Source organism: Hetaerina americana, unplaced genomic scaffold, assembly GCF_022747635.1.
Source record: "Hetaerina americana unplaced genomic scaffold, ioHetAmer1.1.p SCAF_9, whole genome shotgun sequence".
Classification (NCBI taxonomy): Eukaryota; Metazoa; Arthropoda; class Insecta; order Odonata; family Calopterygidae; genus Hetaerina; species Hetaerina americana.
Genome location: NW_027287538.1, coordinates 16,765,152 through 16,781,253, shown reverse-complemented (window position 1 = coordinate 16,781,253; position 16,102 = coordinate 16,765,152).

Genomic DNA, 16,102 nt, shown 5'->3' with positions numbered 1-16,102 from the left:
AAAGGACGGTGATATAAACAATAATGGGAAGATTGTGTTGGTTTGGAAAACAGAAAACTGTATTTCCAAAAATTCGAATAGAAATAAGAAATATTTTGTTCAGCAATAAAATTTGCTGGGAAACAATGGCGTTTTTTTCTTCAAAATCATTATGATATATTCATATGGTAAAATTTAAACATAAAATTTGCTAGTAAATACGTAAGCAAAAACCATGGCATAGATTCATAAAAAGGCATTTTAGGATTCTAGTTACTACAGGATTACAGGATCACTATTATGAAACACCCTACATTTTTAAACATTGAAGTTGAGGGATGAAGAAATACAAGACCGGATTTTAAAACATTTTTCATCGTTCACTCATTTTTAAACCGTGATTTTTCCTCTAGCTAAGCAGTGTTGAGAAGCTTTCAAGTGTAAATATTTGCGTGTATCTGGGTATAATCACGTCTAAAAGAAAAAAAATACTTTTTCTGTGAAATTTTAAAACTAGTGATCCTTGTTTCCGATTTCCACTATCCTAACCAAGGTAACTCTGAATTCCTACAGCTAAGTTTAAAATGTATGACGAACCCTATTACTATCGGTTGATTTCCTTAAAAATTCTTAATAAGTACGTCTCCTGCTTCCATACAATAATGAGTCCATTCCAGTACCGCATGCGACTTAATTGTGAATATTAAATGGAGATTCGTTCCTCCTGAGCATCCCATTGTAATTCATACATGTACCACCAGCAGGGATAATTCCAATTTTTTTAATAGAACAAAACCATGGTGGGTACATACTACTGCGTAGAAGAGATAAGACGAGTCAAAGCAGAACGGGAAGCAGGTCGTGGGGAGAATTCATTTGCTACCGAGGAGAGACGGGGTGGATTCTGAGTGAAGCCGGAAGGCAGAGGGGTGCTACCCCCGAGGGAGATGCCGGGGGATGAGCGCGGAAAGAGTGCAGCTGCTGGTGAAGGTAGGAAGTTCTTGGTGTGCGGTCGTTTATGGAATTGAGTAAAACAGAACTAGTGTAGAAAGAAGGGCCTGTGGTGCACGCAAAAACAGAACATTTACTTAATATGGAGGAAGCATCTCCAGGAAGTAAGGCTGCAGCTCTACAACTAATATTCAAATCTGCTTTTCCATGAAATTTCAATATGTTGGCTAAACTACCATTCACACGTGCACCACTTGGTTACCAAGACATCCTATTGAGCTATTAAATTAAAACTGTCAATCCTCAAGAATGATTCACAAAAATGTAGAATATTGCGAAATATTCAAATTTCATTTAGTGTTTTGACAAATTTAAATGGATAGCAAAGGATAAAAATAGTCAGTCTCCATTTAAATCGGTAAAATTAAAATTTAACAATAGTTGTAACACCATAAAATAATGTATTTTCATTCACTTCGACTTTTAGCACACACTCCGCTGTTATTCCCTTTAACGAAGCATGAGTAACAATTTACTATTCAATCAAATAATTTCACGACTTAATTGCCTTAAAAGCGCTATAAATACCCAAGGTAGCGTGGAAATGCCTTAGATTTCATGTGAAAATTATATGTTATTGCATTTTGACATTACGTAATCAGAACTTTTAAGAACTAATTCATAAAGATGTTAATTCCTTTTACCAATGTGTAATTTGCGGATTGATAAGCGGGGAACATTTCCAACTTTGAAATTACCATTCCAGTTCTTTTACGTTTAAGAAAATGCCCCAATAATGAAGCCACGCAAGCAATATTTACTAATTTACCACTCATTTAATTACAAAATTGATCAAATACCGCATGGATAGATGCACTGAGGGTTTGAATGTAAAGTAGCCGTCAGTACGGTCAATAGAAACGCGATGTGCTGAAAGTACAAATTGGATTAACTGTAAACACAGTTCATTCTTGCTGATATGCCATAATTTTCCCCGTGATTGCGTGATTATATTGAAAAGAAAAAGTATTTATTATTATTTAAAACATTTTTTTAAATAACATAAAGAGTAGTCCAAGCAAACTTATCCATGAGCATATTCATCTTATATCTTAAAATAATCAGAAAATAAAAATAAATCTTGTTCCTGAAGTAAAAACCCAGTAATTTTTTACGTTTCTAACATGTACATATATTACGAAAGCAACAAAGAAATGTGAATAGTTTTAAGCCAATTATTCTATTGTTAAATGGATAATTTTGCTTGAACATAATTTAATTGCGAATAAAATACAAAATTAAAATAAAATAATGGCTTGCATTTTGGATCTCTTCGCAAAACTTCCCTGGTTTCATATAAAATTAATATTTTTTTACACAGCACTGAATGAAAATGGCTAAAATTCTCTAAGTCAATGTCACAATTTTGCCTTGATGACTAAAATGCTCTGAAAATAAGTCTATATCATAAGCTTCGCCGGAGTAAATTTTTTAAATATCTCTTTACACGCATTCATGAACATAAACTTCTGAAGTGAAATTTCAAATTAATAATAATGGCATATTTGAATGGATATCAGATTGAAAGTAATCATCATACATTCAAAGGGATCACATATCGTATCTTTTTACATTTTTTTAAATTTATTGTGGCCCACATTTTAAGGTAGATTCTGGATGGACACACACAGAACACAGCTACACCTCTTAGCTTTGCCTGACGAAGCACAACCATAAACCCCGCACTATATGAAACCCTTTATTAAATTATTCATTCAGCCTAACCTCTTTTTTGCGTAACGTACCTTTATCCATCCCATTCTACCACATTATACCACCAATCAAAACGTTCTGCACTCACTTTGATGTTGAACACAATTTCAGTACAACTATGGGTTTTTAGCGATAGAATTAAGTGTCCTTATTCTTATGTGGTATCGCCCAGTAACAATGTGTCTCGCACAACTACCGTTAATTTGAGTCTTAACTCTAAATACACCCGTAGAATAATTAACTTAGGGTAATCAAATGATGGTACAGTAGCGATGTACATTATTCTGAAATCGAAACCTAATTGTAAGTCTGTTTAAAACTTAGCTAAACTTTCAGTAAAAATTATGTACGAGGGGGTACTTAGGGAGTCACCTGATCAGACCCGTTGAAAACACTCCTCGACTGTCAAGGCTACGGGGTGACAGCTCGAAACTCATTGATGTATCAAACTTCCCGTGCGTTGGTATGCAGATGGTTTCACAATAGTAATGGTTTCGATGATTTATATTTTCAATGGGCCGACTACGATTTCCCTTCGATAGATTATTCAAATGAATACAGTCAGACTTTTCGTATGAAAGTAGAGTCCTTTATGCTCAACAACGGACTTTCAGCATAATCTGTGGATTGATAGTTTTTAAGAGTTAAGCTTTTTCATCTGAGAGGGAATTGTTGCTCCGTAATTGCATTTATTAAAAGTTAGATTTGTACGCAACACGTTCAAGAAAAACACTTTGAAAACTGAAAATACGAGCAACTTGACCTTTCAGCAGGTTTCATTAACCTTTTTAGACGTTTCACGTCCTCTATATCCAAATTCAAGTTAAATATCATATCAGTGGTTTATTATTCCGTCGTCTTGATTAACTTCTGGTACCCAGTGATGTCGTCTTTTTTCCCATCATTACATTTTTCCGTTCCCGAAAGTCCAACCATTATCTCTTAAAACCTGTCCGTGGCTGTAGGAATTGTAGTAATTAAAACCCATTTATCCGGAATCATTCCTCGAACTTTCTCTTTTATCAACGTGGCAACTTCCGAATACCCACAACCACCGGATTCAGCCCATTTTTTAGAATGTCTTTCCATTCCTAGAATTCACTATGGTGCAGGAGTATGACAGGAATACACTTACACGGAATATTTAGCCTTTCTACTACCATGCAACAACCATACAAATACTATTAAGCCTGCAGAAATTTCGGCAGGTTTGTCAGGAGAACCTTAAATATATACTGAAACGGGGCGTTTGGAGCTTACGATAATTGAGGAAAGTTAGAGGTAGAAATAGTGAAGATATAATGAGGAAAGTATGGGTCATAATTGTCACCGGATTGGATACACCAGTTGGTTATATTCGAATAAGAATCCATTGCGCTTCGCTGGTTTTTCCATGCCGGCAGACAGACGAGAATTGTCGAAAATCTGAGCGTAGAATCATCTGACAGATATATTTCCGAATAATGATATAAAAACGAGTTTTTCAAAAATAAAATGTTATACCATGAAACCCATAGATGAAGAAAGTCTAAGAAACTCAAAATAAGAAATGAATACAAAAATTCTCAGGAAAAATATAATCTATAAAACAGTGTAAGAGTATCAGCATGAGGAAAAGCGTCTTTGGTAGCATGAAATAAATTACAACGAGGGACGTTCGGACATAACTTATGATCACTTTTAACTTTTCCTAACACCAACAGAGAAAAGTGTTAGTGGGAATGCAAGTAGTTCTTGTATGAGAGACAATTATGAGGAAACTCAAGGGTGAGAAAATGTAGCATCAAAGTAATCTTGGATAATACGAGGATAATAATCGAGAATCGAAAATATAAAAACACTAAGTTTTTGGTAGTTATTAAATGGTGAAAACTCGGGATCTTTCATGGTAAAATTAGATATGTAACCATAAAATGGATTTCCTACCTATATATAAATTTGACCCACTTTCCCTCGTTTTGCTCTTCATCCTTTTAGAATTTGTTTCAGATTCAATCAACTGCTCAATTTACTAGCAGTTCGCCTTGGCGATGATGTTACACATAATGTGATTCTATACATAAAGCATTGTTTTATAAAAGCTTACAAGCATGTAACAAACAAACTTGTAAGCATTATCTATCCCCGTCATACTACGGAAAGAGATATTATGAAAATAAAACTAGACATCAGCTGTAAAATTTACAGATTAAAAACGCCACTATACCCTAGATAGAATACAGATCGTAACAAGCCAAAACGACATCACAAGGAAACTATTTTTCCATAAAAGTAGTCAAACGTGCAGCTATTTCTTAATCTAAAGTTATTCTTACTAGCATCTCGTCTTCAATGGGTAAAGAATTATGTTATACCAATTTCCAATAACTGGATTATTTTTTATTTAATTCTTTAACTACCAGTTTAGTAACAGTTAAGTTTGATGTTGGCATAAGCGTATCATTACCTCCTACCACCCATCCTGCTGAATTTGTGCAAAATACGAATTCGATGAAGGACTCAGACGCATTTAAGAGAGGATCAACTAGGCGGTTTGCCAGAACTGTGCAGGTACAACTAAATTAAAAAGCATGATTCTATATGATTATAACTCCGACACAACATTGGCAGGTTCCCTCTCCCCGCGCGTAGCTAAGCATACACAAAATCTTTTAGCTTGAGAGTCAGACGCTCCTTTTCATTCCCATTTTCCCTCTCCACCGCAGCCACCTACCAACATCCACCCCTCCCCAACAATACTGTCCCATCCAACCATCCATCTCTCACGAATTCCCATCTCCTCTGCTCCCGTTCGCCCCGAACACTCTTCCGTGCATTCACTCCACCCACACCACCTTTTCATTCTCCATTCCCGCAACTCCAATTTGTTCCCTTCCTCGCACACCCCCACGTTCTCTCCTCTGAAAACTTTCCTTCTCCTCTTCTCCCTCTTCCCCTTACCCCAACTCATACATGTGTAAGTAGCTTAGCCCCCAAAAAGCACATTTTTATTTCATTTTTCTTTTCCACTCGCGTAAAAAAAAGTGCCTCGCAGGAATGGAGGAGAAAAAATTGCCGTCTTTCCCTCCTTTTTTTTATTTCTCGTCGGCCCGGAGCGACAAATTTATGCCGCCTTTTTCACGAACGGTAAATATCCTTCCTCTTCCTTCGCGGTGGTTCTTTGGCCGTGTGATCTGAACTGGACGGTCAGTGGAGAGCTAAAAGTTATTGATTCCGTTTATCTTCCCTTGAAGCGAGCGATCTGGGTCCCATCTAAATGCAAAGAAATCTGGAAGAGTCCGTTTGTTGGGACAGTTGTGTGTTCTTCGCGGTACATGGGGACGACGACCCCCAGAAGCCTAGCGGACGTATACCAAAACGGGTTGGTCCGCGTCGTACCCCTCTTACGTCGCCACCAGATCCGCAGGGGCTGATGCATTGTTGAACGATAAAAGAACGATTTTTTTTACCAAGAGATAAGGAACTCGGTTACATAATTTCACCGACGGCGACGGAAAAAAATAGGTCGAACGCATCGCGTGAAATATGTGCCGAACATAAATAAGGAACGGAAGGCAACAATGGAACTAGGAGCTATTCACGGTAAGAAACGCGGTAGAAATATCAGCACGTAACTTAGAGAATAATCCTCAAACGCGTTAAGACTTGTTACCGCTCCACTCTGGTATTGAAAATAAAATTTACAATGCCATATTTTGAAGCAAATAATTCTTCGTGTAGTCTAATTTCCTAGCATTTGGTCTTGGCTTTAACGATATACATATGAGTAAAGAATTTTTAAATCCCACCATTACCTCTCTGTCAGCCAGAGCGGGCCAAGTGACAACACATAGTAATCTTGTTTATTCTAAAAACTGATCGTAAACAACTATAAGGATTTATTAATGCCAATGTACTAAAAGTAATGGTAGAATCTTATGAACAAAAAGATGGTTATCTCTCCTCTAGTATACTTATCCTGTAGTACTACGACCCAACAATTGAGAATAACTGCGCGCATCCTCAAAATATTATAGAACTATTCCGTTCGCTCTTCTTTAGTGACGTATGAGTTGAAGTAGTTTTTGCTTCTTGCATGGTTGGTATCATCGTTCATCATGCTGACATGATTCTTTGCAAAATAAATGTCGGTAATAGTTTTCTAAAAAACTATTTTCTAAAAACACTTTCAAATATGTGTATTCAGAGTTTTCCGAATTAAGAAATCATGCCTTTTAAACATACAGAATGACAATGCGTTTCTGAGAACTTATTTCTATTTTTTACAAAGCATCTAAGACCAAAACTACCATTGAAGTATTGTATCTAAGTGCAGGACTGATATTCATGTACCAATCATTTCACCCTTATGAAATAAGCGATTCCAAAAGTAACAGGTTCAACAGAAAATATTATGTTCTGTTCATAAAAAAATCGACAAGCCTTCAATAATACCCAAGAAAAATAGTAAAAAAAGTTTCTGAAATGGGTCATCAAATCTCTTCAGCAAAAACGAAACATTTCACTTTATCTATATGTTACAGTGTTTCATATCATCAGATTCAGTCGTAATGAAACTTAAAGGCGAACAAAATTAAATCGCAATAACGATTACCTTGTACCAACATCATAAAAAAGCAAAAAGAGATATAAAAAATACTGATGGTTAAACTCGAGGAATATCTAAAAAGCTGCGACCCTCTGATTCAGAAACGGTGAAAGAGAGTTAGTCTTTGAGCAAATTATAGAAAATATGAAATACCTACAAGTTGCTTTAAAAAACTTTGAAAATGTGGAAAGCCCAAAGTAAAATACGTGAAACAAATCCTGTGAAAACAAAGAAATGTGTCTAACTTCAGCCTCTAAGCCTAAGAGAAATAGAACAAATCATTAAAACTCGAAAAATACACGGCGCTTGAAAAAATTGTAGGAAAGCTCGCAAGTAGGCAGCCAAAACGTTTTTCCGAGCAATCAGAAACGAAATAGACACAAAAAAATCAGAAAAGATATTAATACAACCACTACCCTTGAGAGGTCTCAAACTGACGTTAATAATTACAGGAAAATATCAATTTTTCCAGCGAACCAAAACATCTTGAGAGCGCTATGAAATGGGCCGGTGAGCCAATTGCACGAGAAACTAAGAGAATACCAAGAAAAGTTAAAAAAATAAAGACCATTTTAATAACAGATCCAAAACCTCAATTTAATGAATAGGTGCAAAAGATGACAGCTTAAGTTATTTTATTACAAATTCCAAGAAACTGCGGGAAATGCCGCGAAAATAACATTTAATGGAGTCGTCCGCTATATGTGTAATGTACATTAGCTGATGACTCAGTTCAAAGTTGCTGTCGCGGCATCTCCCGCAGTTTCTAGGAATTTGTCAAATGTAAAACACCAAAATGTTTAAAGTAGGCTTTAACCTCGCGGACTGTGACCCTTTGCACACGAACACGAAAGTCTGTGATATTCTGTGAAAGGTATTCCGTCAAATGTCTTGTTCCTTTGAAGCCTCCAAACTTTCAGTGCAATTCCGCTTCGGTAACTAACTGTTTAAAGCACTCGGAGGGATATCGAAGGATCCGGGTTCGAATCTCAATGAAAACGCATGATTTTTACTCCACGAAATATTTAAACTGTTAAATTTATTAACATATGTTCATTTCACAAATAAAACAACTGTATCGGCAGAGTTAAGTCCTTTAACGCCTAGGAAAGATTTAGAGCAGACAACAAATTAACTACAATCGCAAGGAAAAAACTTTAAAAAATACGAAATATAAATCAATTTTTTAAGGGTATTCAAATAATATTTCGACGTTAATGTCGGAATAATTTAAGGAAAGGAATTAAATCCGCTTTATTTTTCAACTGTATTCACGAAAATGTTTTAAAACAGTGAGGAAGAGGAACACAAGAAAAGGGATCAAGAAAATCGCACAAGGGACAAAAAGAATAATCTGTTGATTGTTTAGTATTAGCCAATTATCTTTCAGTCCTAGCTGAAAATATAGAAAATGCAACAAAAAAGATAAAAACCCTAGAGAAAGTGGCACAAAAAGCAGGGGTCTGAATATATTAAAGGAATTTTGTCAAAAGACTTGGTGAGATCAGTGTTAGTTCCTATTCCAAAAATGCTAAAGGCTACTTCATGTCAGGACAACCGTACAATAAATTTAATTTTGCACGCAGCTAAAGTGGTTCTCTGGATCATCAACAAAATAGGGTGGCGAGCAGGAAAAATAATTATTTAGGGTATGATCCCAATACCTATATGACAATATTTCCACGCGGTACAAAACCACACTCCGTATCAAATTATCAATGAGTGTCTCATTAAAACCTCACTGAAAGAGCAATGCCAGAATTTCTTCCTCTTAGTAAAAGGTTATTTCGAACGCAATTCTAGTAGTAGTACTTTTAGGGGCGGTGACCGACAGCTAATGTCATTTGCGTCATTAGAACGTCGGCGTTAGCCTACTCTTGCGAAAGTCGCTAAGGGGTCCACTGTTTAACGTCCATTCCGACGGTCGGCGTACTCACTCCAAGTGCACTCCACAAAGCACCTCAAATAGGGATCGGGATACCACTAAAAAATTAATGCAGCCGCCGGGATTCAAACCCGGGCTCTCTGGCTGCGAAGCCAGTTCGTTAGCCACCTCACGCAATTACTATTCTTATATCCAAACTACATTGAATATTCTGTTACAGAACACTTCCAAGATAGGTTAATTGTTCCACATACTCTAGTTTATGAAATTATATTTTAATATTGTACTTCAATTCCTACTCATTGAAAACCACAAAATCTACGCTTTGTTCACATTGATTATATCCCAATTCCTATCGCAATAACTTCCCAACAATGCAGACTTGTAAAGTTTAAGATTGATCATCTGCAAACATAGTAGATTTTATTATTCATTCACTGATTTTCATGCCTTTGTTTAATTCTAACGGAAAACTGTGAATTAATCTCATTATTCCCATGTATGATCCTTACCATAATATACGTAGTCTTACTGATACCTCTCTGAGTCCCCAGAGTTTTCTATGAACGCATATACCTATGCCTATTGTGGCGTTCAAACTCAGTATCTGTTGTGAATTAACCGGCAGAAATGCCTTATTCCTAAACCTTTGTCTCCTATTTCACTCCCATTTCTCATTTTGCCCATGTTCGCGTTCCAATTCCCCATCACTACCAAATGTTTCCGAGAGACGCGCGCAATTAATTTCTCTAATTGATCGGACACTTTGTCTATATCCTCCTCCCAATGATTACATGTTTGCATGCAGACCTGAATGAGGACCAGGTTAGTAGGTTCAGCTTTTATCTCTACTAATAATGTCACTCACCTTATCTGTGCGTACTACGCTCCTTTCTACCTTTTTTCTCTGCACTATTGTCAACCTTTGCTGACTCTCTTCACCTTCGTCGCATTATACACCACAAATATCGATCGCTTCCATAATCCCCGCTTGCCTTTTTACTCTCTTCACTCGCCACTAAAATAACTATCATCCTCTCCATCCCACTACATATTTATTGATATCCCATCTTCTCCGATTTGCTGTAATAGTCAAGATCCCTAAAGTAGAAGATATTGAATATTAATTATGCATAAAAAATGAATGGATAGATAAATTTTATTGATAAATTAGACCATTATCAAACAATAATGCTAAATTTCATGGATTGTTTCATTCAGTTGGGATACTTTTATAGAAGCTTAGGCCTAGAACAATCCCTATCGAATTTTCAGAAAATATGAAGACCTTATCCCTTCACCAATCCAACCAACCTTTGCCTTTAATACTGTGGTATTTTGTGGTGCATTCAATTACATCCACGACTGCGTGCATGGTTTGGAGAAATTTCTCTAGGAAATTATCGCCCGCGGACAACTTTAGCCGTAGAACGGGAGGATGAGGGGGTGGGGGAGTCCTCCTAGTTGTGTGTGGGTTTGCGGGTGGGTGTAGAGGGGTCGTAAGGGGCCAGGGACTGGGATTTGGAGGGGCTGCTTTCGTGGAATTATTCCGCGTCGCTCGGCCCTGTGGAGGTGCACACGGCCCCTCCAGCACTCAATGCGCTCACCCCTTGCGGAGTCCTCCTCTAACTGCGAGAGGGAGATGAAGGAACGCGCACTCAAAAGGGGCATTTGAGTCAGCGACAGAGAGACCGACCGGCACTCGCTCTCCTCCTCCTTCTCCCCCCGGAACGATTTCACTCCGCGGCAGGCACACCCCGCTCGGCAGCGGCGAAAAAACAAAAATTAAAACCACTGGCTCGGAGAAATATTTACCCCCAGCCCACTCCTTCAATTTCTCTCTCTTTCCCTCTTACTCTCTCCGGTCTTTTTTTTATTATTTAAATAAACTACGCGACAAATACAGGAATTAAAAGAGCGCAGAATACGACTCCGGGGACCGTGTGCCGGCGGGAGAAAAGAGAAGGGATTTTCTCTTTTTTTCCCTCCTTAATTCCTTAGCCGGAAGTGAAGGTTTTCGAGGGGGTGGAAGAGTAGTTTGGAGAGAGGGCGCTGAGGGCGACAAACACGGCCCGCGAGCGCGCGAGCGAGGCGCACTCTTTGGGCGTCTTGGGTCTCCCCACCCACGCGCCATTTGAAGGGGCCGTCCTCCGCTTTCTCTCACTCTCCTACCCCCCACCCCCCACAACCCCCCCGAGTGCTCGGTAGGGGTGGTTTGTTGGCCTCAGTCACCCTTACCCCTGCCTACCCTCGTGCGGGCACGGCACACGGCGTTCGCTTCGTATAAGGGAGGGGGCGGAGGTAGGATGGGTGCAAAGCGAGACGAGCGCTCTCTCTCACTCTCTCCCCGGTGCGCATGAATTAATGAACGCGCCTCAGCGACAGAGTCACCGGGGAAGAAAGAGACTCCCCCACCTGCCCACGCGCTGGATTCGCGAAAAAAAAATTTGCCCGCGTCACACAACCGTCCCGCGCACCATAAACGAAATTTAAACGCGGACTGAGTGAATAGTAATAATTCTATGAGTGCGCTGGTGGGGATGGCAATACGTCTGGGTGCTGAGTTTAACATCTAAATATTCATGCAGGTAACCCATTACACTTCTAGATGATCAAATGATTGTGCGTGAGCTTCAGATGTTTCCTGAAATTAGTGCCTCACTAATACGCACTCTAGTACATCTGAAGCCTTCCCATCCCCGCGTCATAAATAACTTTGAAATGTAGTCGACGTTGAACACGTGAACATTCAACGAGGGCGTGTAACATTAAATAACTATGAGGTTCTTGCGATTGTCAACTACCAAAATTTTCGTCATAGATAAAGTATAGTCTCAAATTCGTAGAGAGCGAAATTATTAAATATACATGCATACGATTAAAACGGTTCCAGAAAATGGTTAAATTCTATCCTAAATATTTTAATTAATATTGTATCAAATATAATAACACCTTTTCTTAAGTGCTAGCGCGAGTTTCCCGCAAGGTATTAAGTAAACCTTTGAACTAAAAAAACAATAAATTGATGTTCTAGGAAGAGATCTGTGGTGCGGACGCCTCTCTGTTTTTTTTCACGGGTAGTGATTTGTGAAGTCGGAAAAAAATTAAGATTCGAGCAGTGATTAAATACTTTATAAAGAAAATTATGAAAGCAAGGGAAATGCATGCTAACTTTTAGAACACTCTGATCTACTTTACTCCTTCATATTCAACTGTTGTCATGTGGACAAACGAGTTTAAGGTTGGTCGGGACAGCTGAAATGATGATTCGCGTATTGGTCGACCAAAATGTGCCACTACCCCAAAAATCAATGCAAAAGTGCATGAAGTGGTCATGGCGGTTCGCCAAACGAAAGTGCGAGTAATGACTGAAGTCGTAGGTATGTCGTTTAAACGAGAATATCACAATTTAACAGAGATATTGGTTATGAGAAAATTATCCGCGAGATGGGTGCCGCGGCTCTTGATGCAGGATCACAAACGCACTAGACGGGAATTCTCCAAACAATGTTAGACTAGTTCTAAGAGCAACCAACAAGATTTTCTGCACCAGTTTGTGACCAAAGATAGAACTTGAATCCCCCACTATACCCCAGAGGCAAAACAACGAAGTAGTGGATGTTGATTTACGGCCACCAAAGAAGGGAAAGGCAATATGGTCGGCTGGAAGGATTATGGCTTCAGTTTCCTGGGATGCTAAAGGAATTCTGCTGATAGATTATTTTTCAAGTGGTCAAACAATTACTGGAAAATACTACGCTAACCTTATGGACCAACTACAGCAAATGATACACGAAAAAATGTCAGGTTTGGCTAGTAGCAAAGTCATCTTTCATCAAAAAAATGCATGTCCACACTGCATTGCAATTCAAGTGTCGTTACTATGGCTAAAATACGTGAACTAAGATAAAAATTGCTGCCACACATACCTTAAAGAGTATTTGTCTGATTTCGCTCCATCAAATTCCCATCTGTACCCCAACCTCAAAATTTTCCTCTATCGACGGAGATTCTCCACAAACAAAGAACTAAAATCCGATGTAGACGGGTATTTGGCAGGCATGAAGGAATCTAATTTTCGAGATAGGATCAAGACATAAGAACATCGCTGCACTAAAAAAAGTTTCACTAAGGTGAGTCGTTTAATTATATTACATTCAGAGAACTTTTCCAATTACCATTGTGTAATGCTCCGATTCTCAGGACATTTAATTGAATAAAGAAAGGAATTACTCCTGAAAGATAAAAAATTGCCACGTTCAATTGTCAGAAAAAAACGTCAAAAAATTGTCACGCAAAACACTATTAAGGAATTTAAATATGTATTAACTTTTTTCATATTTTATTGTAACTTAATTGTAACAACAGTTCATTATCTTTATAGGTTATCAATCCAGGGATGAGTTATTAGTATCTCCACAAACTATCCTAATCCGTTTCAATCTTTTACTTCCGCAATTGCTTCTTACACTGATATTTTCCATCACCATGTTCTAGTTTCTCGTTGGTTCTAGGTCTCGTTGGTCTTCGCCAGTAATTTTTCCCATCAATTTTCTATATAATAATCTCAGTGGTACAAAAATTACTTAATATTCCGGGCAACATAAAAATTGGAAATATATTGTGATCAGTGCAGTGGCCATAACAGTCATACTTATGTCACATGAAAAATAATTCTTATTTTCAAATTATTAAATAACCATGACTATTGGCTTCTTAGGAGCAAACATTTTTAAGGGAATGTTTTTGACATAACTACGTGTATTTTCAGAAGCACATTACAATTTTATTACTTTATTCAGTCTTTAATACTCTTGTTCAAGATTCTTCCCGTTAATTCCGGAAGATAATGTCTAGTCATTAATTTCTTGGTGGCCTAATTGTAGTTTTATCACAAATTTAAATCAACCATTTATAAATTTTTTAATGATATATTAAGGTGATCCACCAAACAGCGTTTACATTATCTCAAAAAAAGGGGTTTGTGGGAAGAGTACGAAATCACATCCCGACAGAATTATTAGGGTCATCATCCGTTAGTCATGAATGTCTCCTCGCCAAAACACGAGGCGCCAAGGGGACATGTAAGGGGAGAAGTAGTTCTTTACTTAAGAGCTTTAAAAGCGGAAAAATGGCTTAATTAAGTCTTGTCCAGAGGAGTAACAAACGAAACCGGTGACAATTTATTTACCGCTTGTGAAATTCACCCTGCTCACTACGGTAGGTGTATTTGTGGGTACATGTGTGTAAGAACTATAAACTCAACATAAGCCCCAAGCCACTGGGGTTAATTGCTAGTCATGTCTTTTCCAATCCTTCATTTTGGAATTTCTTCTCTGGTTTTAAACAAAAACGGAACTTTCGGACTTCCATGCAGGGTAGCAAAGAGCTGTCTTAATCCGTGGAGAAGTAAAAAATATCCTGACCAAATCTGGGGAAAATATTTTCGTATTTTAATCCTCAATACGCATGAAATGGAGAGGGCTATGTTGTTATCAACTTTGATTTCGTACTATTTAAAGAATTTAATTTTCACTACCATATTGGAAGCGAGGTAAAAACGCAAGACACATGGACAACCATCAAGTTAATGGGAAGAGAGCATCATAACTCACACGGTTTTGAAAATACAAATGACAATATCAGAACGGGATTATCTTTTAAAAAATTGGTTTGCTCTGAATATCTATGGTTCCATCTATCTTTCAACAAAGAGAAGAAATCAATCAAATCTACAAAAATTACAGTTTCCTCGAATGAATATAGTATCAAAATTTAGTTAATTCATAAAATTTATTTTATTCAGCGTTTGATCCCCAATTAAATAGTTAAATAACGGTAATTTACAGTAAAAAATGGTTAGTTCAATGGTAAAATACGTACCAAAATGTATGATTAAACATAAAAAATGCGTATTGTTTCATTGGTGAATGTAAAAAAAATTAAAATAAATATGCAGAATAATAGTCACTAAATGGATAACAACAATACGAATATTTGGTTAAAAGGCATCATGATATGGAAATTTATATGTAATTTACGAATTACACCTACTGCTGTAGTTATCCGCACATGTAGACATTGAAGGTGACTTCCTCTGGTAATTGGAAAATGATTCAGCAAACTGGATGTCTAAATCTCCTCACTAATCTTAAATTACTCCTTGCTATAAAGAGTAGTCTAACCCTTGAGGAGTATTTACTTGACTGGAGAAGCAACCATTAGTTACCTTTATTTGTAACTCGTTAATGCTATTTACATGAAATATATTTTTTAAATGGTGCTATAAAATGATCTTAACTAATACCTTTTTTGTGAGGGAACGAAAATTAGTGTATATTTGCACAATATATAAGGCTGTGTCCATTCAAAACCTACCATAATATGTAGAATACCAATTACTATCATGCTGTACCTTAGGTACATAATAATAATTACTGTACTGTATGCTGGTCACAGTACGTACCAGCAACTAAGCATCATGAGTTTACTATTAATATATAATTGTTTAATTCACTTGATTCTTCAACGACCCTTGGCATGCAATTAATAACTATTCCCACATTGAACCGCATTGACGCTACTTACAAACAAATTATATTCACCGATAAATGTTTTTTCTGTAGATGCAAGATTTTTAGACCATTATAACTGAACCTAGCGATTAATATGTACTATCACATTCACAAGGCTCTAACTGCAGTTTTAATGGCTTTCATAGGCAAGTACGATGTCATCTTCTGAAGGTTAACTGCTGATGGCCATTTAAGTGGCATGATAGATACCACATAAATTTGATTGAAGATATAATAGTTAGGAGCAACCATACTTTGAGGAATTGCTGCAGAAAATTGAAAGAAGTCGTTACAAAAAGTAGCAGAGAAATTTGTGGAATCCTTAAACAATATCGATAGAAAAAATATATG